The following is a 27,553-nucleotide window of genomic DNA, read 5'->3' on the forward strand; positions in this document are numbered from 1 at the left end:
GTGTACTCGCGTCGTACTCTTCGTTCCGTTGCTCTCAAGTGATTACTGCCGCCGCACACAGGTTTAATTCTACCTCACTTGTGGCAATCTGAGGCTTTTCGTGCCAACGCTCCTTTAAAAGGCGCAACGTTTCTGATGTCTTACGTGCACCAAGCAGAAAATAAATATGATTGCAGAAAACGGAGGGTGAAACGATCTGGTGTAAAGCATGCATTTATTCACATGACAACTGTATAACCCAGGGCACAACGTAAATACCCGTGATAGTGTTTACGGCCGTGCTACGACCACGGAAAGAAAATTGCGGGCAGTTTGCACTAAGTCGCGCAAAGCTTGGCACAGCGAAGCCCGTCTAGCTTCGAGATGCGCGGCTCGGGGGCAAGGCTAATAGAGCGGAGCTTGCGGGCGGTGTCTCTCTAGGTGGGCGAGGCTGCGCATGCGGGGCTGGTGGTGCGGTATGTGGTGGCTAGACGACGCGATGCTTGCGTCCTCTATTTTGTTTCTCTCTCTCTCTTTCTGTGCCTCCTCACGCTCATTTCCCTTTGCCACCCCCCTTGCTACACTAAACTATACAAGGCTACGCTAAGCTCCGCTAGTGTGCCTGGATAGCCGAGTTGTTAGGACGCTCGTCTTCGGATCGAGAGTACGCCAGTTCGAATCCCACCTCGTAGGAAGCTTTCTTTCGGAAATAATTTTTCTCATTTTTGATACCTTTCTTTCCGTTTCTCGGCCTCTTTATCTCTCTCTCTGTACTCGTTCTCAGGTAGCCACACAGTGGCACGTACCCGTTAAGGTGATGATAGTTTTCTGCGATCGACTCACAAGTAACGATTTGCTCAACAGCTTTGTTGTCCATCATAGGAATTGGTATAACACGAAAGTGCAACGTGTCTTCATAGAAGTAGTTGATTGTTCATTGTGCATTGATCTACGAGAGCTTGTACAATGTCTATTGGTGCTTGGCAGCTATAGCACAGTTTGACGTCTATGCACCCACGTTGACGCCTCGTGGTACATCCTCATCGCGACGACTAACGCCCATGATCATGGTTCAACCGTTGTGATAGCTGAAGTTGTTAGCATATACGTGGACACAGCATATCGTGAATCCCGCGCAAAGATGGCATCAACAAGCGCATAATAAACAATGGTAGTCGATATGTACTTCTTCAAAGCAGCGTCAATTGAGGAGAGGCATATGGCACGATGTGTGCTCCCGAGCAATAGGGTAACCTACGCCTGTGCTCATGCATACACTGCCACACTGCATTTCAACATTAGGAGACGCAGAGATTCGTAGCTTGAGCTGCGAGCGCGTGAAGGCGTTCCACGTCCCGCTGGCCTCTGTCTCGACCCACCAAGGCACGACATTCGCTCGTCGGCATAACTGCTTTTCTGCAGCGCTTATTGCAGCAGTTCTGTGAGTCGGTGCTATCGCACTTGAACCAGTACGCGGCGGAGAAATGGCGTTGGTGCACAGGAAAGCTTCAAGACTCTGACAACGAGCCGTCACACGCCAACACCACAGAACGCTGCTAACACGAAGCGAAAGGCAAAGTGCGTCTACGGCGTCTCCGCGATGCTATGCAGCCAGCGCTCCTCGCTCGCATCGAGATGTTCTTAGCATGGCCTCCGAGAATGCGCGCCGGTATGTTTTTCTGCCGGCGCGCCATCTCGGAGGCTATGCTCTAAAGTGCGTCGTCGCCAAACCGCTATCTATCAGCGCTCGTTAGTGTCATGACGCAGTACTTCAGTCTATCGCTCATAGACGGCGGCACCGCCCCACCCCGCCAACAGAGAGCACCGTGCGTAAGAGATTGTGCTAAAAATATAACGCCCGTTTGTGGAGCCACGTGCATGTGCGCCGGTGGCGTAGTCAGTAGTGCGCCTATCGTCGCGGACTGAGGGGGCGGAGGTTCGATTTCGGCCAGCGGAACTTTTTCTTCTCTTTTTGTTGCGATAGCAATTATATGGACAGTCTCGACGGGTTTTTGCCGTCGCCGTCATGTCTCGTATAAAATCCAAATTGATAATATTGTCACGGGTATGGAAAGGTCACTCTGGCACGGGCGCCGCATTGATACCGGATGGATGAAGACGACGACGACGACGTTGTTGCTGTGGGACAGGGTCTGGAGCTGCCTTTTCGACCTGCGTTCCTGTGCACTGTGTGCAGTGTTAGCTCGGCCAGTTCTTGCCGAATAAATAATCCCCGTAACATCTTTTTAGTGGAGGTTGCGGGTCTTACAACACCCCGACTCTGGATCTCCGTAGCGGACGCCACCTTAATCCAGCCACGATGCCTGAAGACGGCGCGCAGTCCTCGCCGTCCACGCCAGCTCCGGCACCCGTGATCCCTTCCCACCTCCTTGACCCTGGCATATTTTGCGGCACGCACACAACTGACGTCGACGAGTGGCTCGTCTTATACGAGCGCGTCAGCAAGCACTACAGGTGGGATGAAACGCTTATGCTGGCCAACATCATTTTTTACCTAAGAGGCACAGCGCGTGCATGGTACGAGACGCATGAGGAAGTCCTCACAAGTTGGGACGCGTGTAAGCAGAAGCTCCGTGACTTGTTCGGCCGCTCAGTTGCTCCACAGATGGCAGCCAGGCAGGAACTCGCGTCACGAGTTCAATCATCCACGGAGTCTTACGTCGCGTACATACAAGACGTCCTAGCCCTGTGCCGTAAGACTGACAAAGACATGACAGAGGTTGACAAGGTCAGCAACGTGTTGAAGGGCATAGCTGACGATGCCTTCAACATACTAATTTGTAAGAACTGTTCCACCGTTGACTCAATCATCACTGAATGTCGCCGGTTTGAACAAGCTAAAAGCAGGAGGATTACTCAACGCTTCAACCGACTCCCGAACACCGCTGCGACTTCTTCCTGCGAAGATCCTGTGACGCCGCGTCCATTCGCGAATCCTACCAACATCACAAGGATTGTTCGCCAGGAGCTGGAAGCCATGGCCCCCGCAACTTATCAGCCCCCTGCGCAAGACAACTTGGCAACCATATCGCTTATTCAAGCCGTCGTGCGACAAGAGTTTGCCAACATGGGTGTCCTAGTTCCCCAAACCACCAGCCACACACCCCAGCCCCTTTGCACTCCCGCCCACAACGCTGGGCAACGCGCCGCCCCACTTGTTGCTGCTGCCACTTCGGTTGCACGCTTCCCGCCACGCTACCGAAATCCATCAGAGTGGCGCACACCAGATGATCGGCCAATCTGCTTTTCTTGCTCTCGTGTTGGTCACATTTCCCGCCACTGCCGCAACAAATGGTATTCCCGACCAAGTTTTCCGAACGACCGTCCTCAAGATCGCGGACAGTATTCACCACCACGTTTTGCCGACCTTCAGGACACTTCACCTCGCCGTTCATCTCTACGCTCCGAACCATCCTACGCTGACGTCGTCGCTCAGAGACACTGGTCCAGCCGCTCGCCGTCGCCTCAGGGTCGCCAGGCACGCTCCCCTCAACGCCGCCGCTCTCCATCGCCGGCTTATTCTGCACAGGTCTCGGGAAACTAGCGCATGCAGCTCCTGGAGGTGGCGCTGCATTGACAAATCGGACCGAAAAACCTCTACCGACCGCTAATTCCAGACGAAATTTACTTACTGTTCTCGTCGATGGACTGACCGTTACCGCTCTAATCGACACTGGCGCCCACATATCCGTTATGAGTTCTCATCTTCGATCCTGCCTGAAAAAAGTTCTCACACCCGCTCTGTCTCCTACAGTGCGAGTGGCCGACGGCAGCCGAACATCAGTCCTTGGTATGTGCACCGCCCGCGTCACTGTTGCCGGCCACCATACTTCAGTTCTCTTCGCAGTTCTCGACGCTTGCCCACACGATGTCATTCTTGGCATTGATTTCTTGACCGCGCACTCGGCCCTCATCGATTGTTCCGCCAGCACTTTACGGCTCGAGTTGCCCTTGTGTTCTGATGTCGCTTCTGCAAATCGCACACGGCTACGGTCCGTGGAGTGTCTACGGCTACCGCCTCAGGCTGCTATGTACGTCCATATGTCGCCGTTCCCACCAGTTCCTGATGGCGACTATCTGGTAGCTCCCCTCATTGACCTGACCCTTTCGCGCAACATCGCACTTCCGCATACTGTAGTGGGTGTTGCCAACAACAGCACGCTTCTCCCTATTCTAAACTTCTCTACGTCGACCCAAGTCCTTCCTGAAGGAACTCTCAACGCTGGAGCAATGTACGGTTTCAGCTTTCACCCCTGACACCAAGACCGTAGCCGAGCCTGGCATAACCGCGCACAATAGGGCATTCTTGGGCAAAATGATAGCCAGTGACCTGTTACCTTCTCAAGTTGACGCACTACGCAGTGTTCTCTTTTCTTACCTCGACATTTTTGACATCGACGACCGTCCCCTGGGCCGCACACGCGTCGTAGCCCACCGTATCGATACCGGCGACGCCAGTCCCCTTCACAAACGCCCTTACCGTGTGTCTCACTCGGAGCGCCAAATTATACAGAAGGAGGTAGAGAAAATGCTCGACAAAGACGTCATAGAGCCTTCCTCGAGTCCCTGGGCATCACCCGTGGTGCTTGTTAAAAAGAAGGACAACAGCTGGCGATTCTGCGCCGACTATCGCCATCTCAATCGAATCACCAAGAAGGACGTCTATCCTCTACCTCGAATTGATGATGCGCTCGACTGCCTCCATGGTGCCAAGTATTTCTCATCAATTGACGTTCGCTCTGGATACTGGCAGATTTCTGTCGATGACCGCGACCGCGAGAAGACAGCATTCATCACACCCGACGGCCTTTACCAATTTAAGGTCATGCCTTTTGGGTTGTGCAATGCTCCTGCAACTTTTGAACGCATGATCGACTCTCTTCTACGCGGTTTTAAATGGTCGACCTGCCTTTGCTATCTCGACGATGTCATTGTTTTCTCGCCCACGTTTGAAAGCCATCTTCCACGTCTGTCGGCCATTCTTGACGTTTTTCGCTGTGCTGGCCTCCAGCTTAATGCATCGAAGTGCACCTTTGGACGCCGTCAGATTAAACTGCTTGGCCACCTTGTTGACGCTGCTGGTGTCCAACCCGACCCCGACAAAGTCCGCGCTGTCCGCGAATTCCCGGTTCCACGTTCCACACAAGAAGTCCGCAGCTTTCTGGGGCTCTGCTCGTACTTCCGCCGTTTTGTCATCAACTTCGCGGAAATTGCTCGGCCACTCACGGATCTCCTCAGAAAGAACGTGGCTTTCTCCTGGGGTGACGACCAAGAACATTCCTTTGCGTCGCTGATTTCCGCACTCACATCACCACCTGTGTTGGCTCATTTCGACCCAGCCGCTCGAACAGAGCTTCGCACCGACGCAAGTGGTCATGGCATTGGTGCTATACTCGCTCAGATACAGAATGGCACAAACCGTGTGATAGCGTACGCTAGCCGCCTTCTGTCACCGTCGGAACGGAATAATTTCCATTACCGAGCGGGAGTGCCTAGCTCTCGTCTGGGCTATCGCGAAGTTCCGTCCGTACCTATACGGACGCCCGTTCCAAGTCATCACGGACCATCATGCGCTCTGCTGGCTGTCAACACTTAAGGATCCCACAGGAAGACTAGGCCGATGGGCATTACGATTGCAGGAGTACACGTTCTCGGTAGTGTACAAATCTCGCAAGTTGCACAGCGATGCCGACTGCTTATCACGACACCCTGTTGATCCACCCAACTCCACCGAGGTGGAAGCTGATGACTGCATCTTAGCCATCACTGACTTTCTGCAGGTGGCGGATGAACAACGCCGCGACCCATCGCTGCTCTCCATCATCGACCGCCTTCAATCCGGCGATACCGACCCTTCACTGAGCTCGTTCTTGCTTCAAGGCAACGTTTTGTACCGCCGCAACTTACATCCCGATGGCGCTGAACTTTTACTCGTCGTCCCACGTCATCTGCGCAAGGACGTCCTGCAAGAACTTCACGACGCCCCAACTTCTGGACATTTAGGCGTATCCAGAACCTATGACCGTGTTCGACGACGGGTATTTTGGAAGGGCCTTTATCGTTCAGTTCGCCGCTACGTTGCAGCGTGTGACCTGTGCCAGCGCCGAAAAAAAGCCTACAACTCTCCCCGCCGGACGCCTTCAACCTATTGAAGTCCCAGCCGAGCCGTTTTATCGAGTGGGGTTGGACTTGCTAGGTCCCTTCCCAACTTCGACAACAGGTAATAAGTGGATCGCAGTAGCTACGGATTATGCTACTCGGTATGCAATCACTCGAGCGCTACCGACCAGCTGCGCGACGGACGTTGCAGATTTCCTTCTTTACGACATCATTCTCCAGCATGGCGCTCCTCGTCACTTACTTACAGATCGTGGTCGCTGCTTCCTGTCTCGTGTGGTTGACGACTTACTTCGATCTTGTGCTACTCGACACAACTTTACGACTTCTTACCACCCTCAGACTAACGGGCTTACCGAACGCCTCAACCGGACACTGACGGACATGCTTTCCATGTACGTTTCTGACGACCACAGTGATTGGGACATTGCCCTCCCATTCGTCACCTTCGCCTACAACTCGTCGCGTCATGAAACTGCCGGCTACTCACCCTTTTATCTTCTCTTTGGCCGTGATCCCTTACTACCTTTCGACACCCTGCTTCCGCCTGACCCACCATCTACCACTTCATACGCTCAAGATGCCATCACCCGTACTCTCATCGCACGTACAGTAGCCCGCGTTCGGTTCTCGTCATCCCAGACTGCACAAAAGTCCCTCTATGATAGTCGACATAGAGATGCCAATTTTCCTCCGGGCTCTCTCGTTCTACTCTGGCTTCCATCTCGTCGTGTTGGCCTTTGCGAGAAGCTTCTGTCGCGATACGTTGGGCCCTACCGAGTCTTGCGCCAGGTGACACCTGTCACGTATGAGATTTCCTCGACCACAAACTCATCGACTGCTACGCCCCCAGCGCATCGTATGTTCTACTGCGGGTAGAACAAGCGCGCGAGCGGGGGCGACGAACGCGGCCGAAGCAGAGATCAAACGAGCCGGCCCATTTCCGTTGCTCGGAGGGCGTATGTGATAACATTACCCCGCTCGGAAGGCCTGCCGTCGAAGCAGACAGCGAGCATGAAAAGACGCGAGAGGGGGGGGGGGGCGGCGTGTCGCTCGAGGAGCAACTTCTTTGAGCTTTGATTCTAAAGGGCGCGGTCGCGATCGCTGGCGCGCGCGCTATCTCAGGAGCCATCAGATGCCGGCTCGTATACCCCTTCTACGTGCTTCTCTCAACGCGAAGTGACTATGCGGACAGAGCATCTCTCCCTGGAGCGCCCGTATTCTCTTACACCAGCGTCTTGTAGTTACGCGAGATCGGATACAAAAGAGTTAGCTGCCAGCCTCACTCCGTGTAACACTACAATTTGTCGCTATTGCATTCATTGCTTCGCCCTTGCGCTGAAACTGTGACTTTTTTTAGGAGCGAAGCTCCTTAGGCTCGCACCCCGCCGTCGCCGGTGAAGCTCCCTTCGGCTAAGCATCGCTTCGGGTTGCAGTGACCGGTGATTGAAGAGCAAATGTTTGGGCTTTGAGCGGCTTGGTTCTGTCGCGTCAGAAATTCGAGGTTAAAAGAAAGAAGTTCTGTGCACAACTTGTTATAATGGTCGTCTTCACTTTCACCACTTTTATCGTGGATTGTGAAATGACAACCATCATTCTAGCGCACTACGGACGCTTTGTCGAAGGTAGTAACAGAGGGTCTCCCCACCCGGCGCCAGTGCAAAAAGACAATGAAACGCTGCAAGCGCCGAACGCCGCGCGCGGCGTTCCTTCGCCGCCGCATCACCGCTCATACCCCTCTCCAACCTGTCTCCCTCTCCCTGCGCTGCGCACGTCGGACCAAAGCCACCTAGAAAAAATATCAAGGCCTCCGAATCACCTCCTCCAATCGTCAATACGTCCCGATGGGGGAGGGGGGAGGCAGTCAAAGTGACGCGCGCCGCGTCGTGAACGCAACAAACGCGCGCCGCGTTGTGAAAAAAGTTTTCTCCTTGGCTGCAACACTACAGCGGCCGCATGTAGAGCCACGGCCAGACTGGAAAGACGCGCGCGTTCCGTGACGCGCGCTTTCCGTAGAAGGAACGCGCGCGTCCTTCCAGAGCGGCCGTGGTAGAGCATGCTGCATCACATACGCGCTTGCTATCTGTCGCGTGCGCGTGGTTAATCATTCCCATGGTCATCCACTGAAGCGCAACGATGCCTGGCTGTTGCTGTGCACCAAACTGCAAGTCAAATTATGACGGAGGGCCAAGTGTACGAGTGCACAGATTTCCTTCAGACCCAGTTATGCGGGCAGCGTGGACCAGAGCTGTTCCCCGGAAGGACTTCTTGCCAACGAAGTACACAGTGGTAAGCATTCCTTCTCTGTGTTGTTTATCAGGGTTTTCAGATATATCGATTTCGTTAGCATAGTGTCCAAAGTATCCGTTGATGGTTGCACGCTAGATGGGAATTCTGCACTTGTCGGCACGCTTGTTCTGCGTTTTGGTCGAGCTCATGTTTCTAATATGTTTTTATTTTGTTTCAGCTCTGTGAAAAGCATTTCTTGCCATCGCATTACTTGAAGACGACATCTTACACAGACGTCAAGACAGGAAAAGTTGTCGAAGTCACCCTGAAGAACAGTCGTCTGAAGCAAACTGCAGTGCCGAGCTTGTTTCCCAACTGCCCTGCCTACTTATCGCGTCCGCGCGTTCGGGAAGCACCGGATGTGAAAAGAGCGCGATTGGAAGCCGCTTGTTTGCACAATGCAATAATGCTTTTCGCTGCAAACGCAAGCAGAAGAGGAAACCAAAAATAAGCTCAGTAGTCTTGCGGACTTGCTCAACGCCTTGCCAGGATTTGAGCATTCAGACTTCTGGACTGTAATCCACAAAGACTCCAAGGTTTACTTTTTGGACTTGGCTCTCCGTTCTGCTCCAACCATCCGCACTTCGGTGATTGTGTCTACCGACCTTCGCATTGAAGTACTTTTTGGTGAAACGATCGTGAGAAATTGTGGTGATGTGCTAGTTCCTGAAAAGATATGTGACTTAAGATATTTGAAGAGAGTGCTAGAGATCATCGAACAGACTCGCAAGGATATCAGCGCGGCGCCTTCTGAGAAAGCCCGTCATATACTGAGATTGGTGTCGACGTTACTAGAGCAAGAAAGCGGCGAACATTTTGCACGCGAGTTGCGAGAATGGCATTTGGAGGTGCTGAAATTCTTGAAGAGTCAAGTTGATATCGTTTTGAATAATGCCAGCTGTTACCCCCAGATTAGTTGGTTTTTTCTAGCCTTTTTGTTCACCATTTCCCCTCTTGCATACAGATTCTTGAGAAATTCGATGAAGCTTAAGATGCCGCATCCTGATACTATCAGGAGACTGTTCATCGTGTGATATTAACCCCGTAAAGGAGCAGCAAGAAGCTAGCTTTCTTTCTTATGCCAAGCGGATTTTAAGCGCACTTAAAGAGCATGAAAAGACTGTGACATTAATGCTTGATGAGGTTCATCTGCAGTCTTTTTCGATTACAAGGCTGGCTTTGTAACTGGTGCTGCGGCAAATTCATCAACTGCGGCAAAGACTGCCCACGTATTTATGATACAGAGCCTTCTTTCTTCAAACAAGGATGTTGTACACATTCTTCCCTTGGCGCAAATTGATGCTAAGGCACTACATGACTTCCTTCGGAAGCTTATTCTTGATCTCGGGGTATCTGGTTTTAGAATAATCGCAGTGATCTCAGACAGTAACTCCATAAACAGAAAAACTATGTCCTTCTTCGCTAAGCCCGCAAGTGTCAGCATTGTTTACCAGCATCCTGCTGACTCATCGCGGTCCCTGTTTTTCGTGGTGGACCCAGTTCACATACTAAAGTGTATAAGAAATAACTGGCTCAATCAACGAAACATTGGAAAATGCATGTACTTTCCTGAACCAAAAAGTAATGAGGCTGAACCAAAGATACTTACAGCATCTTTCAAGGTATTGTGCGAGTTGCACGAAGCTGAAAAGCATGAGCTCTTGAAGTTAGCGCCAACTCTCACTTTGAAAGCGCTGAACCCCTCCAACGTGGAACGACAGGACGTTAAGCTTGCACTAAAGGTTTTTAACTCATCTACTGTTGCTGCTCTCAGTACCGCAACGTTCCAGCATGCTAAGGAAACATCTGAGTACATTGACACCTTATTGACTTGGTGGAACATTGCTGACGTAAAGACGCCAAGAAAAGGACAGCGGTTGCGAGATCATTTGCAAGGGCCAATAGTATCATCGTTGTGTCCGCAGCTCGAATTCCTGCAAAAAATAGTTGAGTGGCTTGATCATTGGGAAAGCCTCAGACATGACAATGGCCGCTTTACACGTGAAACACACGCAGCTTTCAGCCACACTACCCACGCCTTGCACGAACTAGCCATATACTGCCTGGAAGAGCTTCATTTTGAGTACGTTCTTTTGGGCAAATTTCAAACTGACTGCTTGGAGAATCGCTTCGGAAAGCATCGGCAACTGTCGGTGCGAATTACCATGTGTCGATAAGGCAGATATATGAATCTGAAAACAAACTGCGTTTGCAGAAGGTTTTGGACCTGCCAGATTTAGACATGCTACCAGCTCCGAGTGCGAATACATGGAGGACAGGTGTGCCGTCTGCGCACGGCCAGTTTGACGTCGCTGTGACTGATTCTGACATTCAGAAAAAAGCGTCAAGGCTTCCTGCAGTAACATACGTTGCCGGCTATTGTGCCCATGCAGCTTTAAAGAAATTGGCATGCGGATCTTGCAGGGAAAACCTTGTGATGCAAGACGTCGACCTAGATGATGCTGAGAATGCATTAATCACGAAGATGTCGAGGGGTGGGCTGAAGTTTCCACGAGCAGTTGTAGTTAACGCTGTGCTGTTTACTGAAATTATATTAGACAAGCTCAGGGCACCAGAATACTTTGCGCGATTTCTCAGCCTTCCTATGCAGAAAGACACTCTTGTCAGCCTTGTGTTCTCTGCCCTTGCAGACTATGAGGACCTAGATGTCTGTGATTCTGGTCATTCTGCACAGGAAGTAATGGAGCATGCTGTAAGTGCTGCAGCGAATACACTGCTGAACAACTTGTGCCGTACAGAAAACGACAAATTACGTAATGCTAAGAATGAGCGAAAGCTAAAGACCTTGAAGACCTGAGAGCTGTTTCTCGTTCCTTATGTTTTATTCATGATGCTCTGTTTTTTGGAAGATATTTGTATGCTTTTGTTGACAGAACCCTTGTAAAATTGTGTGCCGTAGCTAGGCTTCACTTGCGCACAACATCATCATATAAACGATGCATTTTGTCCATTCTAAATACTATCGTTGAAGCCCATTGTGATAGTTGTTTATCGATGGAGCTCTCCATGTTACCGCATTTCACCATTGCGTACTCTAATTTTGCACTGAGGGGAGAAATTTTGTTTTTGGCTGGGTCTTCGCCATTATCTCAACATTTTATGAAGACCAAAGTGACCAGCAAACAGGGCGGGTGGAAATAAAAAAAAACACGATCAGAGAAGGCTGAAGCTTGTTTTGTGCGAATCATTTGTGCATGGCGCTATTATGATAAAATGTACACCAATAAAATGAACCTTGATATTCTTGTGTGTAGCCCTGTTTTACAAAATGCGAAAATGCACATGATCAATGGCAATACACGCTTTAAACTGTTTCTTGAAGAATGGAGTTTTTTATAATTTGTCATTAAAGTATACCATGTGCCTTCACTGTGCTGTTCTGCTCTTTCGTAGTCACTTCAGTCTACGACTAAAGTGACAAAGTTTGCTTTCTATAGCCTTTGTCAAGCATTCACGCCCAAAAGCACAATAAGAGATGTAATGTTACGATACACACAAAAACAATGTTTCCAGCACATTATTCTAAGTAAAGGGTAAGAGAATGACGCTTGTTATGATGGTGTAGATTGCGGTGAACCGGCGCGAGGTACTTATTTTTTGCGTTCAAAATACGTGTCTTGCGTTGGGGCCGAAGCATATACAGTGCTGGATAAACTTGGAGGACAGCGCTAATTTTTCGAAGCCATAAACAGCGACTCGCAAAGTGACTACCTGCAAGCGCGACGAACCTAGACGCGTCGAAGCCAACGGTCCGGCCCATCTCGCTAGCGTGACGTCACATAGGCGTTCGGAGGCCTTGATATTTTTTCTAGGTGGCTTTGGCCGCACACTCATTCGCTCAGTCGTTCCCGCCACCGAGCGCAGCAGATGCTCTCCCTAGAGTCACTGGAAAATTTCAGAGTACCGCATAGGTAGGCTGCACGCGGGCAACATTGGGTGGCGGCGGCCATTTCCCTTCCAGACCGTTCGAACGCGTTGCTAGCCTGTGTTGAGAAGTGACTGATCTTTTCGCCTCCATGCCGTGTTACGCTCGGCGGAACTGCAATATATGTGTGTGCTTCTTCGAGAGGATATCAAAAGTTATTTCGTGTCGTCGACAGTTATGAATCGATTGCGCGGTAAGCGGTGTAACTAAAGAAACGTGCGGCGAATGTTGCCATGTGCTCGCGAACTCTCTTCGTGGCTTCATCGGTCTGTCTTCGTGTCGCGACCGGGTATGTTCGCTAGGTCTGGAGCTGTAAACATAGTTGCATTAGCGAAGTGGCTCCATGCGAGGTGCCATTTACTTCGACACTTGGTGAATCTTGACTGTTTGCGCTAGCTTTGCAGTGGGTGTTTACGTTCACTTCGTAGCGCACTAGAGAACATTATCGAACAAAATGGAGAACATTCAGCACTGCGTCTTTCGATTGATCGCTGACGCATACCTTGCTTGCGCACCACGCTTGCTGTTCAACTGGGTCTTATGTGTAATAGAAATGGTGTGTGTACGGTAATTGGAAGTTGTGCACGACGTATTTATCTCTCGATTCGGAACGCCAACAGCCGAACGCACGGGCGAATCGGCGTGCGGTAGGTAAGGTGCATCTTATTTTGCGAATACGTTGTCATTTCCTCAGAGATACGTAGAAAATAGGCCATCAAAAATGATCGACATCATCACTACATAATTGTTTTATTTCCTATTTTTGCCTCCTTATTATTCCCAACGTTGCAGTGCATTTGCAAATCTTTTGCTGTGTTCCGACAAGCAGTGCTTTTCTTTTTGTTGATGTTGCCAGTGCGTAAACAGCTGGGGTTCGGTTTCTGCACTGCTTTTATTTGAACTTGTTTTTTTTTCATAGTGCACTCTTATTAAAACTTCAACGGCACAGTGCTTTATGTTCTTTAGATCAAAATAGCACATCCCATAAATTTTTAAAGCGCATGCTACTGCAACGCAGTAAGACCTAAGGCTCGCATGAAATCGATTCTCTCAATGCGTGGGGGCTGCCGATTTGTTTTTTTTTTTTTTTGCTGTGACCATTTTTCGCCCACTAAATAGTATCGCAAGGGTACGCTGGGCTCATTGCAGCATTAGCAACATTTTTTGCAAAACATTAAAAAATACGCTTGATAAGACTGCCTTATACCAAATTTATCAACAGCGTTCCACGCTTCTGTTTAGCGCAATGGCAAATGATCGTGGCACAACTGCCGTCAAGATATACCAGTAAACAGTTATTTTAATAAATCTTTGATTTCGCTCTTGTGCGTGACACGCTTATAACTCGAAATGCATGCGCAATCTGTTCAACAGATCGAGATATAAACAGCGGAGCAAATAGAAATGTGTGTAGTATGTAGTTTTCAAATAGGTGAAGTGTTCTGTCGCATGAGAGTTTTTGCAGCAAAGTTTGTGTAGTTCACTGCAGAAAAGAGTATGCAGCCATGTAGAACGACGCTCTTTGACGTTAGTTTTTCCCACACGGAATGCAAAAATAAACGAGATTCCCAGATTACGTTCGGTTGCTGGTGAGCTACTCTCTGGCATCCGCATGACGCGTTTAAAAAGGCCATGAAGTACTTCTAAAGACCGTGGTACGGCTAAATGTCCGGCCACGCTCTGCATTCAACGCGCCTGCACCAAAAGTGCTTGGAAGGGATATGGTGGCGAGAGGTCACGTGATGCGAGTAAGCCAATCGCGGCGGCGGCGGCGCGCAGAAAGCAGATGCGATACTCTGAAATTTTTCCAGTGACACTACCTCTCCCTACCGGCACCCCACCCAACCCTACCGCCTTCATGGGAGCCAGCAGCGATATCAGGCGCATAGTCGCATGGCCTCCGAGTTGGCGGGCGCGCGGAGCGTTTGCCATCTTGGAGGCTATAATGTTTGCTCTTTGTTTGATATGGTTTCCGCTAGATGGACATAGTTGTCCATTTTAGAGCCTTTTGTAATTTTGTGTGTGCGTGTGTGTCTTTAGCATGAACGTAGTTTGATGGCCTCGCCAATGCGCCTACAAATTGCCGATTGGGCTCATTCTCGTCGTGACACCTCCCGAACAAAATAAAGAAGAGCCCCTCAAGGCTGTGCTTAGTTTGCTAGGCACACGGCAAGAAGTCCGAGATCCGATGCGGGTGCGAAAGATGTGAAGTTGGTCTTCATATGCCTGTGTACTTCAATGTTTTTCACACACGAAAATCGCACTGGAACAGTTGATGCAGTTAACCGTCGCCTTGCGCGATTGTGCGGTTCTGCCACGCAACATTAAATGCGTTGACTCCCTCCGCTACGTGGCACTTATGTAGTGTTTTTTTTCCGAAGCAGTTGCGAGTAACATTGTGGCTTTGCGGTAAGACACCTGCTTGCCACGCGAACGGCCCGGGTCGATCCTCAATGGAACCGAAGATTTTTATTGTTTATTTTATTTGCTTCTTTCTCGATTTTTCGGTCACGGACGATTTTTCGCTCACAACCAACGGCGCCGGAATTTCTGCGACACGAGCGCTCTAACGCTACCGCGTTAATATTGCGTAAGTTCGTGAATAATTGCTCCGTAATTGCTCTTATCATATAAACGAATAGTTTTTTTAACAGTAGGTGTCAAGAGAGGTGTGATCACGAAGTCATCGTGAATGACTTTATGGTCGCTGATCTCAGGAAGATACGCAATGGATGAGACACCCTCGGGATAATTTGTTATTATAAGGTCTAGAATATTTTGGCAGTTACTGGTGACACGGCTCGGTTCTGTGAGCACTTAGGATAAGTTAAAGTCTAGCCATACCTCAAGGAACTCATTCGATTCCCTTGACATAGCCACTGGAGTAGGCGAATTCAACCAAGAGATATTTGGAAAATTAAAGTCTCCAAACAGGATTGCACACACATTTGGGCATTTGGGTGTTTGGTCGTTATGTCCCTTAGGATGTTGCTTGGCTTGAAAGAGAAGTCTGGGGTACTTTGAGGGGGCCTGTAGCGAACGCCTAGTAAGACTGAATGAGGTGTAGCGTGGCATTTAAGCTATAGGATTTCAAGATCACGCAGAAAGTTTACAGATGTACAGGATATACCTTGGCTCACGGCGACAAGTAACCCTCCGCCCCTTGTACACCTACGATCGTTTCGAAAGAGTTGAAAATTTGGTAGGTCATCAATCACCTCACTGTCCGTTACATCTCCTGTGAGCCAGGTTTCCGTTAATACTATAAGGTTGCTGCGAGATGACGAAACCAGATAAGACATAATGTCACGTTTTGGGAGGAAGCTGCGTATGTTAATGAAGATAGCAGAAAGCAACAAGTTTGATTGCGGGGTGCGCTGAAGGCGGGAAGGCACATATTGATGACTGGGCAATCGCTATGATATTTCTTTCACAGAATCAGTTCAATGATCAAAAACGTATCGCTTGGTTTCAATGTGCAATGTTTTGAAACGCGGAGAATAGGTCGTAGATTTCGATTTGGCGAAAGCGGTAAGGTGTTTGCGAGCAAATCTGATGGGACTGAGAGAAATTGTCACCGACGCCAAACTTACCGCCCTTAAATTTGGTGCGATTACGAAGGATAAATTCCTTGGTTTGGAAGTTGTTAAATTTCACTTAAGTGGTCGCGCACGGCCTTCTGAAAGCTAACTGACCAGCGGTTAGCTTTCCTAACTCAGTCATTATGTCCTTAATATCGGGAGGGCCAGGATTGGTTTATATCATAGAGTTAATATACTGACTCTAGAGGAAAAGCTCCCCATAGGGCCCATGCATTGAAACCTATAACCGCATGGGTTCCGCCATGATGGAACAAAACGATCGTTACCAGGGTTGCCAGACCCTGAGACGCTCGCTATATTTGACGGTGGTAATCAGTTTTAATCTACCAACCTAAGCCAGCTACGCGCTCTTCAGAGAACATCAGCCGTGTTTTGATGCGTGAAGCCGTGTGTTAGTGTACGGTTGTCTGTGCAGCTGGTCCGGTTGATAACAGTTAAAATTTCCACCTGTTTGTGCATGGTTTTTACTAGGCACTCCCTACCAAAGTTTCTCCGTTCGCTGGCACAAAGGTCACCCGACAGATTCGCAGCTCGAAGCAAAGTCCGTAGGCCGTGGTCGCGCGCTGATTCGACTTGCAATGGCGTGACACCTGTATCCACGTTCTTTTTCAGCACATTGCTGCCGTTCTTCAGCGCAGAGAGCCGTAAAGCAGAACAATGTCGATTGCAGCATGCAGCGGCGAATGTGAGTGAGACATCTCCCGAAAGCTTCAATCGAAACTAAAGTTACACGGCCCACGAAGCTTTATCGCCGTTAAAAAGTATTTTAAAAAATCGGTTGCGACTAGTTCGTACATAACTTTCAGGGCTTGTCTCATCTCTTCTTTGCCGTCCGTCCTGGTTTGCACTGATGTTCTGAAGATTCCAGCTCGAAAGAAAAAAGGGCTGTCACATGAAGTCGAGTGGTATGCGGCGACAGAAAGCGCACACAACGGGACACTATGACAACTACGAGATACACGTCGCGAACGAAGTTTCAGGGGCTTTGATACGACGCGCAAACCGGCGCAATCGGCCGCAAGCACACACTCGCGTACTCGCGAGTGTTGATATGGTGGTGCCATCTAGTTAACCAGTCTGCAAACGCTCCTTTCCGTGCGCAGTAAATTTCATAAATAGCCGTCGTATTCTTTCGTAGAAGTATTCAAAATAAACACAAAACAATATCCGCAAGTTTTTAATTGTGCAGATGCTTCTTTAGGATTGATATGTGATGGCAAGAATGACAACGTTCCAAGATGTCAGCGTTCCTGTGGTTATAAATCTCGTGGCCCAGCTTTTCCTCTAGAGTCAGTATATTAACTCTATGGTTTATATATCATCTGACAAGAGCAACACGCATTTCACGACATGAACACATTCGACAAAAATTGTAGTGCAGCACCGTGGGCTCGGTAGCTGTATTACAAAATATTTGCTGGATTTCTTCCCGAAAGATACGATCCACTAACCTGCATGGCGAAACACAGCGAATTAGTGGTTTGCGCTCGAGCACATCCACCGAGCCCACAGTTCGCGATGGACGACAGGGGCGCTTTTATAGCTGACGTGTGCGACGATGTTGCTGACGATTGCGCTTTCCATGATAAAGCAGGATCCGAAGTGGGTAGCGGCGGCGCCGCTGGCCACGATGAATCGGTTGTGAGAGGCGGAGGCAAGGGGCCTGTGGCGTGCGGACCGCAGTAGATTGTTGGGATGGCGGTAGCTTGAGGGACGGCCAGGATTGCGGACAAGAGAATTCCGGTTATGAACCGTGAACCTGCATGGCGAAACACAGCGGATTAGTGGTCTGGCTTGAGCACAGCCACCGAGCCCACAGTTCGCGGGGGACGACAGGGGCTCTTTTATAGCTGACGCGTGCGACGATGTTGCTGACGATTGCGCTTTCCATGATAAAGCAGGATCCGAAGTGGGTAGCGGCGGCGCCGCTGGCCACGATGAATCGGTTGTGAGAGGCGGAGGCAAGGGGCCTGTGGCGTGCGGACCGCAGTAGATTGTTGGGATGGCGGTAGCTTGAGGGACGGCCAGGATTGCGGGCAAGAGAATTCCGGTTATGAAACCGTGAACCTGCATGGCGAAACACAGCGGATGAGTGGTCTGCGCTTGAGCACAGCCACCGAGCCCACAGTTCGCGGGGGACGACAGGGGCTCTTTTATAGCTGACGTGTGCGACGATGTTGCTGACGATTGCGCTTTCCATGACAAAGCATGATCGAACGTGGGTAGCGGCGGCGCCGCTGGCCACGATGAATCGGTTGTGAGAGGCGGAGGCAAGGGGCCTGTGGCGTGCGGACCGCAGTAGATTGTTGGGATGGCGGTAGCTTGAGGGACGGCCAGGATTGCGGACAAGAGAATTCCGGTTATGAAACCGTGAACCTGCATGGCGAAACACAGCGGATTAGTGGTCTGGGCTTGAGCACAGCCACCGAGCCCACAGTTCGCGGGGGACGACAGGGGCTCTTTTATAGCTGACGTGTGCGACGATGTTGCTGACGATTGCGCTTTCCATGATAAAGCAGGATCCAAAGTGGGTAGCGGCGGCGCCACTGGCCACGATGAATCGGTTGTGACAGGCGGAGGCAAGGGGCCTGCGCTGTGCGGACTGCAGTAGATTGTTGGGGTACGGTAGATTGAGGGACGGCCAGGATTGCGGGCAAGAGAATTCCGGTTATGAAACCGTGAACCTGCATGGCGAAACACAGCGGATGAGTGGTCTGCGCTTGAGCACAGCCACCGAGCCCACAGTTCGCGGGGGACGACAGGGGCTCTTTTATAGCTGACGTGTGCGACGATGTTGCTGACGATTGCGCTTTCCATGATAAAGCAGGATCCAAAGTGGGTAGCGGCGGCGCCGCTGGCCACGATGAATCTGTTGTGACAGGCGGAGGCAAGGGGCCTGCGCCGTGCGGACTGCAGTAGAGTGTTGGGGTGCGGTAGCTTGGGGGACGGCCATGGCTGCGGCCAAGAGAATTCCGGTTATGAAACCGTGAACCTGCATGGTGAAACACAGCGGATTAGTGGTCTGCGCTTGAGCACAGCCACTGAGCCCACCACGTGGCGTTCCCTTGGAAGTGATCATTGTAACACTTCACCCTACCATCCCCAGTCGAATTTGACGGAGCGAACCAATCGTACGCTCAAACCGATGTTCGCGGCCTTTGCCAAAGCTCAAAAGAACGCGAGCTCACTTGAGTGAGCTCGCGTTCGCACTCCGAACTTCCGAGAGTGACTCTACTGGTTTTTCACCCGCTTTTCTTAACTTCGGAAGGGAGTTGGCAAATGCGGTGACCATGCAGTGTCGTGTAATGCCAGCTCGGAGATGAGGAAGCAGTGGCAGGCTGTCCCGCTTGCGCGTTGACACTTCGGGATAGGCTTTGTCGAGTTCTCAGTAGAACAAGGCAGATTTCGACATCGGTCAGGGCTGAGCAGAAAGCCCAGTATGACCGGAAACGTCGCCATCTTTCATTTAAGGTAGGTGATTTTGTCCTGAAGTGCAACCCGCTTAGCGACACGAGCAAGGAGTTCTCAGCCTCGCTCGCTCATAAGTGGCTTGCTACGCACCGAGTGGAGAAAGCTTCGACTCCACTCGCGTACTTGCTCAAAGATCCCCTTTCACGAAAACTCCGCCGTGCCCACATAGCAGACTTGAAAGCCTTTGCATCGAGGTCTGATGAAGCTCGCGCTAGCGCCCAGTGGCACTTCGCACAGGCAACGGGGCACACCCGAGACGGCGGACCGCATTCGACCCACGCACCGGTATAACCCGAAGAAGCGGTCACCTTAGTGATATTGTGCCAGGAGGCGGACTTCTTTCCGCAACCAACGCCCGCACTTTAAACTGTCTAGCCTCAGGAGAACTTGTACTTGGCCTAGTTGATGAGATACTGAATGCATAGTTTGCCGCATGGTCCTCCTCGTCTTCTTTTGGGTGCCTATCTTTAGCGGCAAACTATGCATTCATAGGCTAACTTCTCTACAGCCAGTGCTCGCAAAGAAGTCGCCCCCCCCCCTCCAGTTTGCCGCTATTTTTTGTTTGTTTGAGCGTTCATGTTTACTTGGTGTGTAGGAGTGCGCCTAACTCGGCCAGTTGGTACATGAGGGGAAGAAATAGCGCTGGACACGGGACGGTGAAAGAACGAGAGACAAAGGTGCTGAACTAACAAACAACCGCTGGTTTATTGCTGGAATAAGCAATATATGCAGAATCCTTGCGCAGAATAAGAAAAGACACAGTATCGGCGCCGATAGAGAAAAGAACTCATTATGTCAGGTGCGTCGGCAAGACAGGCTCCTACGTTTTTGAGAAGTAACTGATTTTACAGTTATGCAGGGAAATCGACGACACACTGACGCAAGCATTTATGTATGAATGAATATGGCAAGCTTCACTAATCTCACGTGCTCTTTAGTCTCTCTACGTTTCCAAAACGGTGCACCACTCTAGAATTGGTTGACAGCCACATGCTTTGCAGTGCTGAGCTAAGTGACTATACTCGCGGACAACTTTTCTTGGTAATGAAGGGAAGGCTAGAGAGCCGAACTACGCGTGTGCTACCGCTGAAGATTATAGTCCCACAAAGGCGTCCGTGTTTTTGCGTGAGAATTAAAAAAAAAACATTACTTTACTTTCTACGGGGCCTGTTCACAAAGAGGGTCAGCGCGCATCAAAGAGATATTTATATTTGTTTTGCTTTATGCAGTGTCATTTCGCATTTTTGCACCTGTGAAAACGTCGCACCTTTTACTTGGACCTCACAGTCAAAATGGCGTCTTCAGGTGAGTGCCCGTCACCTTCCAGCTTTTCCGACGACTCGCCGAGGGAGCTTGCGACGAATTCACTAACAAATGGCTGTGTAAGCCTGTGACGGCCGTTCGAATAATCAAATGGCCGTCACAGGAGGTACGGAAGGTTCGCAAACCAAAACTAAATTCGAAACGCGCTCCGAACCGTACTACTTCGCGGAGCAGTACATGTGCAGTAGCTCCGCCCCTGTAGGCTTTCCTTCATTACCAAGAAAACTTTTGAGCGAGTATAGGCACAGATCCGTTAAGCGAGTACGCGTGCTCTTGTAGCCGGTCATTCAAGCATCGGCCTGTTTGGCCGATGTAACAATACGCGCGCGTGAGAGGAATCTTGTATACTACAGCATTTTTGCATTCAGCAAAGGGCTTTCTGTGCTTTTTCTCACAGTATTATTTCTTTTTTGCCCTCCTTGTTTACTCTGCGGCCCAGTGCTGAAAGTTGTTTCTTGCGCTGAATAAAACACGTACTCCAAACTTACCAGCAACCTTTTTCAATCTGTGCGAAACCTCGTGAAGTATAAAATCGTCTCTGATCCGCACCACCGGGTAACAACTGGTAGCTTCGAGCTGCAACGGCTCAGCGGTTGTTAGTTCAGCGCCCTTGTCTGTTGTTCCTTCACCCGATGTATCCCGGACGGGACAGAGCAAGAGACACACAGCGCTGGATGTGCTCTCACCCGTCCTGGATGCGCTATAGGTCGGATGCTATGGATAACCTACAAGCCCGCCGTGCAACGTCCCGTGTCCAGCGCTGTTCGTTCCTGGCCTACTTGATGTGTTTTCCACATGTTTTAGTGGCGAAACACCTTAGGGTCTAGGCTTGTCCGCTGTGTGGTGTCCGCGCTCCCGGCATAACACCGTGTAAAATCCCCTAAAAAAGGTTTATCAATAGACTAATATCAATTATATTTGTGACAGTAAAACACCTAGAAGCACAAACCCTTTATACTAGTCGGCGATTTCAACGTAGACATTATGGACCTTAGGACCTAGCTTTCTCGTCGACGCTCACTGACCGCTGTCATGGTGGTTAGAAAACCGTTGCTATTCGCCGCGAGATCGGGCTACAGGTGGCAGCACCGTCGCTGCGCTAGTGTGGATAGGCGGTTGTCGGCGCATATACAAACGTGCACGACAGCGCTTCGTTGTGGGCGATGTGACCCGATTTCCGGCAAACAAAATGTGTTGACTACCGCTTTGTGGCAATATGTGCGCTCTTTATTCCCGAATTAATGCACGAAGCGCGCCGAACGTTACAATTACTTGTGAGAGAAGCGCATTCTACCAACGAACGGGTTGCTCGCCTTCGGCGACAGTCGGCGTTTCAGCAATGGGTGACGTTTTCTTGTTGTTTTATTTGTACATGTTGAGCTTGTGTTCCACCTACTACGCACTGCCGTATCGCGCGACTGAATTAACTATTTACTTCCTGTTCATTTGGATGTCCCTTAACAAAAAGAAAGCCCGTATTCCTGCGCGATTAGTTTAAATAGCAGTTTGTGCACCGTGTGCTCAAATATTCATTCGCATTTCTTATTCAGTTCTCCATGAAATGTAGGACAGTTTATAGGTTTACTGAAGGAAGCTACGTGGCTGACAGCGCTTTAGCGTTACGGAGACGTTTAACACGCACACGCTTGTTTTATTCCAGTAACAGTACACAAATGTAACTGTACAGAACCGAAATTTCTTCGATTGATTACGACAGCAGTGGAACAAAGGCCCGGTTATTTCACGGGTACGCTTTTTCATACGAATAATGCCCGCTGGCTTCTGTCAATCTAAACAACGCAATACAAACGCTCAAGAAATGTAAAAAAAAAGGTGTGGCTTCGCGTGAAATTACTACGACATAAATGTAAACCACGCCATTTCGATTAATTTTGACCATCAGCGCTTTTTAACGCGCACCTTAATCTAAATACACGGGTGTTTTTTTACTCATTCTAAAATGACAGGGCGTGCAAACACGGACACAAGAAAGAAGTCAGGACACCACAAACGCCGACTAACAACTGAAGAGACGCACAATTGCTGAAAAGAAAGAAGGCACGAAAACTTATCTGCGAAGCCCACGCAACAGGCGAACCTATCAATCCGGCACGCGTGGCGGTCTACGTGGAAGATAACTGTTAAGGCATTTGATTTCATCTTTATGCAAGTTAATCGACGGTTGGCTCACGCATGCGCTACCACTATTCTCGATATGCCATGCTTCAATCATCAGGCGCGTTTCTTCATTTCTATTCCGGTACAACACTGCGCATTCATTAAATTTTGGCGTGCACTTACAATCTCGACAATGTAAAGATAGTTTAGAAGGTGAGCCTCCTGTTAGCGATCTCTTATGTTCCAACAATCTCTGGTTGATGCATCGGCCCGTCTGTGCTACGGAGAACCGGCCGCAGCTGAAAGGGATCTTATACACCACACTCGTACGGCAATCAGTGAATTTTTTGGTGTGTTTTACGAAACAAATATCGGTCCGCTTCTTGTCTTTTACTCGCTCATTCTTCCTCTGCACAGCGGCACAAATCTTACCTAGCTTATTGGCAGCCGTGAAAACAACATTAACGCCGTATCTAGTTCCTACTTTCTTTAGCCTGTGAGATACGCGATGAATGTACGGTACACCTACGACACGTTTCTTCCTATCGCTTTCTGCAACCATGCTCGGACTTAACACAATAGACTTCTTTAAACGTTCAGCAACCGTCGCCACTGCATCGCGAGGATACCCTACATCTAAAAGACGTGTAACCTGTGCGTTAAAGCTTTCACTCGTTTTGTGCTCACACGACTTGGTGAGGGCTGACTTAAAGGGCCCCTAAACCACCCAGCGGTCGAAATTTAGTTGAGGTGAGGAAGTTGTGCTCGAGTTTACAACGAACACGTAGCCGTGAGAATTTTTCGAAACGGTGCCGTAATAGCGGTGTTACACGCGTTTGATGATCGAAACGCGACGATCGCTTCTTTCCCTCTTTCCTTCGTTTCCCTCTTCCAAAACCGCTTTGCCCTTCTCGCTGAATGCCCCTCCTCATCTCGCGTGGCATACGTCACCGCTGACGCGCTGTTCGAGACAGCGTCTACTTCCGGTTGCCGCGACTCCGGCGACTCCGACGCTCCAGCTCGACGTCAACTCTGTGTGGTATCTGGGTGCACTGTTCATTGACTAACCGCTGTTGCTGCCGTGCCGGCCCGTGCCCCTACGAATCGTGCCGGTATGGACCCTATGTTGCGCGCACGCCTTCAAAGGATCGCCAACGTGATGGGACCCGTACGGGGACACGCCGTGCCAGACCACCTCGGCTCGAGATGAGTTCACGGAGCTCATCAAACCGCAAGGCGTGGATGTGTAATTACGCTAGCGACTTGGCGGTTGCGTTTTATTCTGTCCGGCATTAAAGAAAGCGTCGCGTAAAACCAAATAAAATGTCGCCAAGCTGGCGCCAGGTCAAGTGGCGCCAGCTATGGAGGATTAGAAACAACTAACAAACGCGTAATCTATGTCGTCCGAGCATTCGGAAGCGCCCTTCTCGGCTCGCTAAGCCTACAGCATCGATTATTTGAGTATGGCTCTCCAAAACGGGGCTGAATCGGTACGAACACTTTGCTGTCGAAGCTTAAGGACATGAATCTAAAGCAAATGGAAGCATCAGTTCGGAGCTTTCACGCTACAGAGCACACGGCGGCCACTTGATAGACTCGAGGTGGACGACAACCGCTTTTGGCACTGCGGCCATGTTTTTCGGAGGCTTGCCGGCGTAGCTTGCCGTGCAAGTTGGACTGCTGTCGCGCGTGCGGCGACGGCCGACGTTCTGCGGCACCGCGCCGTTCCGGCAGGCTTGCCGCTAGCGTTAGCGGGCCCGCAGATGTCGATTCGCAAGCGGCAACACGACCAAGAACAGCAAGGTGCACGCGAACAGTTGTTTGCAGAGTAACTGGACGTCGTCGGTTGTCGTTCGGCCAATCGCAAGCATCGAAAGTGAAAACATCATCGAGTTTCACTGGTGATGTCACACATGTCAGTGGCGGGGATGGCGGGGACTGGAAGGAGAAGCTATTGTTTTTTCGAAATTGTGGCGCGCGCGCGACCTGTAGCGCTGCGGCGTGTGGCATCGTTGATCGCGACAGCATTCTGCACGCGATGCGCTTGTTTACTTGAAATGTTTGCGAAAATGTCGGAGGGGGTTTAGGCGCCCTTTAAGGCAAGACATGGCGATGCCATTTTTGACATGAAAGTGTTTTATGCCGGGCTCCACCAAGACTTCAGTGACGTATTTCCGTCACGGAAATGACGTCGAAAAAAATATACACGATCAAATGGCAAAGAAAAAAAAGATACCGTCAACGGGCATCGAACCCACGACCGCTCGGTCCGCAACCACAGATGCCGGGCACGCTATCCACTGCGCCACGATCACGGACCTTGGAGGCTTTACAAACGCGCCTTTTATGTCTACCACTCTCCCGGTCGGCTGGGTGGTGTTGACCTCTGGTAGTGGTAAGGTAAAGTAATTCGTCATTGCTGCGTCCTCCGCGACTAGCACCTGCAACGCGTTACGCGTCCGTCCCGTTCGGCGCGTTTTCAATAGAAGTTGAATTTTGTTAATGCCTTAACACACCGCGAGGTGGCGACCTTTGCCCAAGCGTAGTAGGGAGCCTACATGACCGGCCGTTTTAGGGTGATGTCAGCTTTTGACCCAATACATGCCGCCAACGCACCGCCGCCCGCCAAAATAGTGTTGCCAGACAGCAACGCCACGCTGGGAGTGGCGGCTGGCCCCAACATGGCGGCACACAGAAAACTATGCATCTTGGTGCCCGCACTGCGTCTACTCCCGGTTGCGTTTAGTTCTCGACAATACGGCGTCGAGCGTTGCGGTAGCGTGTTAAACGCTGCAGTTGAAGCCCTGGATGCTGCGTACCGCTCTGGACTAACCACAACAGAAAGGGCGTGCGAATGTTCCACTTCCCAGCGAGCCCTGGCCGACGACAACTCTGGCTGGCTCAAGTGAAGCGAGACGGCTGGGAGAGTGCGTTTCGTATTTGCTCTCTGAATACTGCGTATTTCGTTCACTCTTTTTTGCTGCAGCACATGTTATACGTCTTTCACGGTGTTCGCGAATGCGTAGATAACCGAAGTTGTCGTTGCTGCGTCCACGCATTGCGAGTAGGAAGCCTACAAACGGGACGCGTCCGCACGTCCGTACGGAGACGCGCTCGCCGAGCTGATGCCTCCCTTGCGTGAGTTCGCGTCAGCGTAACCTCAGTATTATGTCGCCATAGGGCCCCTTATGCCTTTGCCTAAGATGACAAGAAGCAGAAAGCCTTCTCATTTCGCTCGATTATATTGATCCTTACCCTGGGCCCGTATTCTCAAACGATCGCAAAAGGCGATAGTATCGCGTTTGGTGACGTAGAATTTGATGCGTTCAATAAGTGAAAAAAACACTTGCATGTGACGTCATTGTTGCAACTGGCCGTTGGTCCTACGAATGTCTTACAACACAGGAGTGAGCGCACCGTACGAGCGCAGAGCAACCCGAGTGCGGCGTTTTCGAGCGTGTGCTGCTGCTTCTACGCAGTGGCCAGGCTTGGCCGGCTTGGCTGTGGCTACTTGAAGTATAAGAAGTGTTGAATGTGCTTTCAACGTTTTTTTGTTCGATTATTTAATGCACAGTATAATATTTAAAGAATGCAACTTTGCGTGAAACGTGTTTTCGTTGAGAGTTTAACACGGCGTACTCGGAGAGTTCAGCTGTAGCGTGCCGCCGCAGCGACATCGTTGGCTCGCGATAAGCCACGCGAGCAACGCACAGTTCATGTTCCTGGGACGTTCAAACCACGAAGAAACACGCGCTGGCATAGAACGAGTGCTGATAACACCCCAAGGGTAATGCTCGATGAATGCTTCAGCGTAAAAAATGCTGCGTATATCCCCCGAGCATTGAATACTTTGAGCTACCGCCTACGTCACTGAAATGCTAGACTTCACCACGAACCGACGGTTAACGGTGCCTTCGTTTATTGCAAATATGTCGAGAGCACCGTCGAGCACCATGACGCAAAATTGACGACAGCGGAATTACCAGATGGCGCCTTAACTTTTCCGGTTTGCTCAATAGCCAATCAGCGCGCACCAAAGGCGATACTTTTGCGATTGTCGCCTTTTGAGAATACGGGCCCTGGAAGCTTTCTGCACCTAACGTGCTTTTGCATTTCCTCCGCGATCATAGGCTTGCAACTTTTTATTTTCAACTCTCGTTCTTAAGCATTGCCTCCGAGATGGACACACGTTTCACCAAGCGACGATGGCGTGTGATGACGTCATCATGTGAGGTCATGCGATGAACTCATCATGAAACGTTATGATCACGTCATAAATTTCGGAGCTCTATGACTTCATGATGACGTCACACGGTCGGCTCCTTGACAAGGGCGTCCGCAGAACTTATTGCAGGGGGGTGCAGGGGGGGGGGGGGGGGAGATCCAGCACTGGGCCCGTATTCCCAAAAGGCGACAATCGCAAAAGTATCGCCTTTGGTGCGCGCTGATTGGCTATTGAGCAAACCGGAAAAGTTAGGGCGCCATCTGGTAGTTCCGCCGACGTCAATTTTGCGTCATGGTGCTCGACGGTGCACTCGACATACTTGCAATAAGCGAAGGCACCGTTAACCGTCGGTTCGTGGTGAAGTCTAGCATTTCAGTGACGTAGGCGGTAGCTTCTAGTATTCAAGCCTCAGTGGATATACGCAGCATTTTTTACGCTGAAGCTTTTATCGAGCATTACCTT

The 27,553-nt window shown here is 50.3% G+C and overlaps 1 protein-coding gene across 1 annotated transcript in view; it reads right to left on the reverse strand.

Annotated features, from left to right (window-relative positions):
• LOC119382366 (transient-receptor-potential-like protein) overlaps window positions 1-27,553 on the reverse strand; it is a 604,781-nt gene that overhangs the window by 469,157 nt on the left and 108,071 nt on the right. The window lies entirely within an intron of this gene.

The sequence above is a fragment of the Rhipicephalus sanguineus genome, chromosome 2, assembly GCF_013339695.2.
Source record: "Rhipicephalus sanguineus isolate Rsan-2018 chromosome 2, BIME_Rsan_1.4, whole genome shotgun sequence".
NCBI classification, from domain to species: Eukaryota; Metazoa; Arthropoda; class Arachnida; order Ixodida; family Ixodidae; genus Rhipicephalus; species Rhipicephalus sanguineus.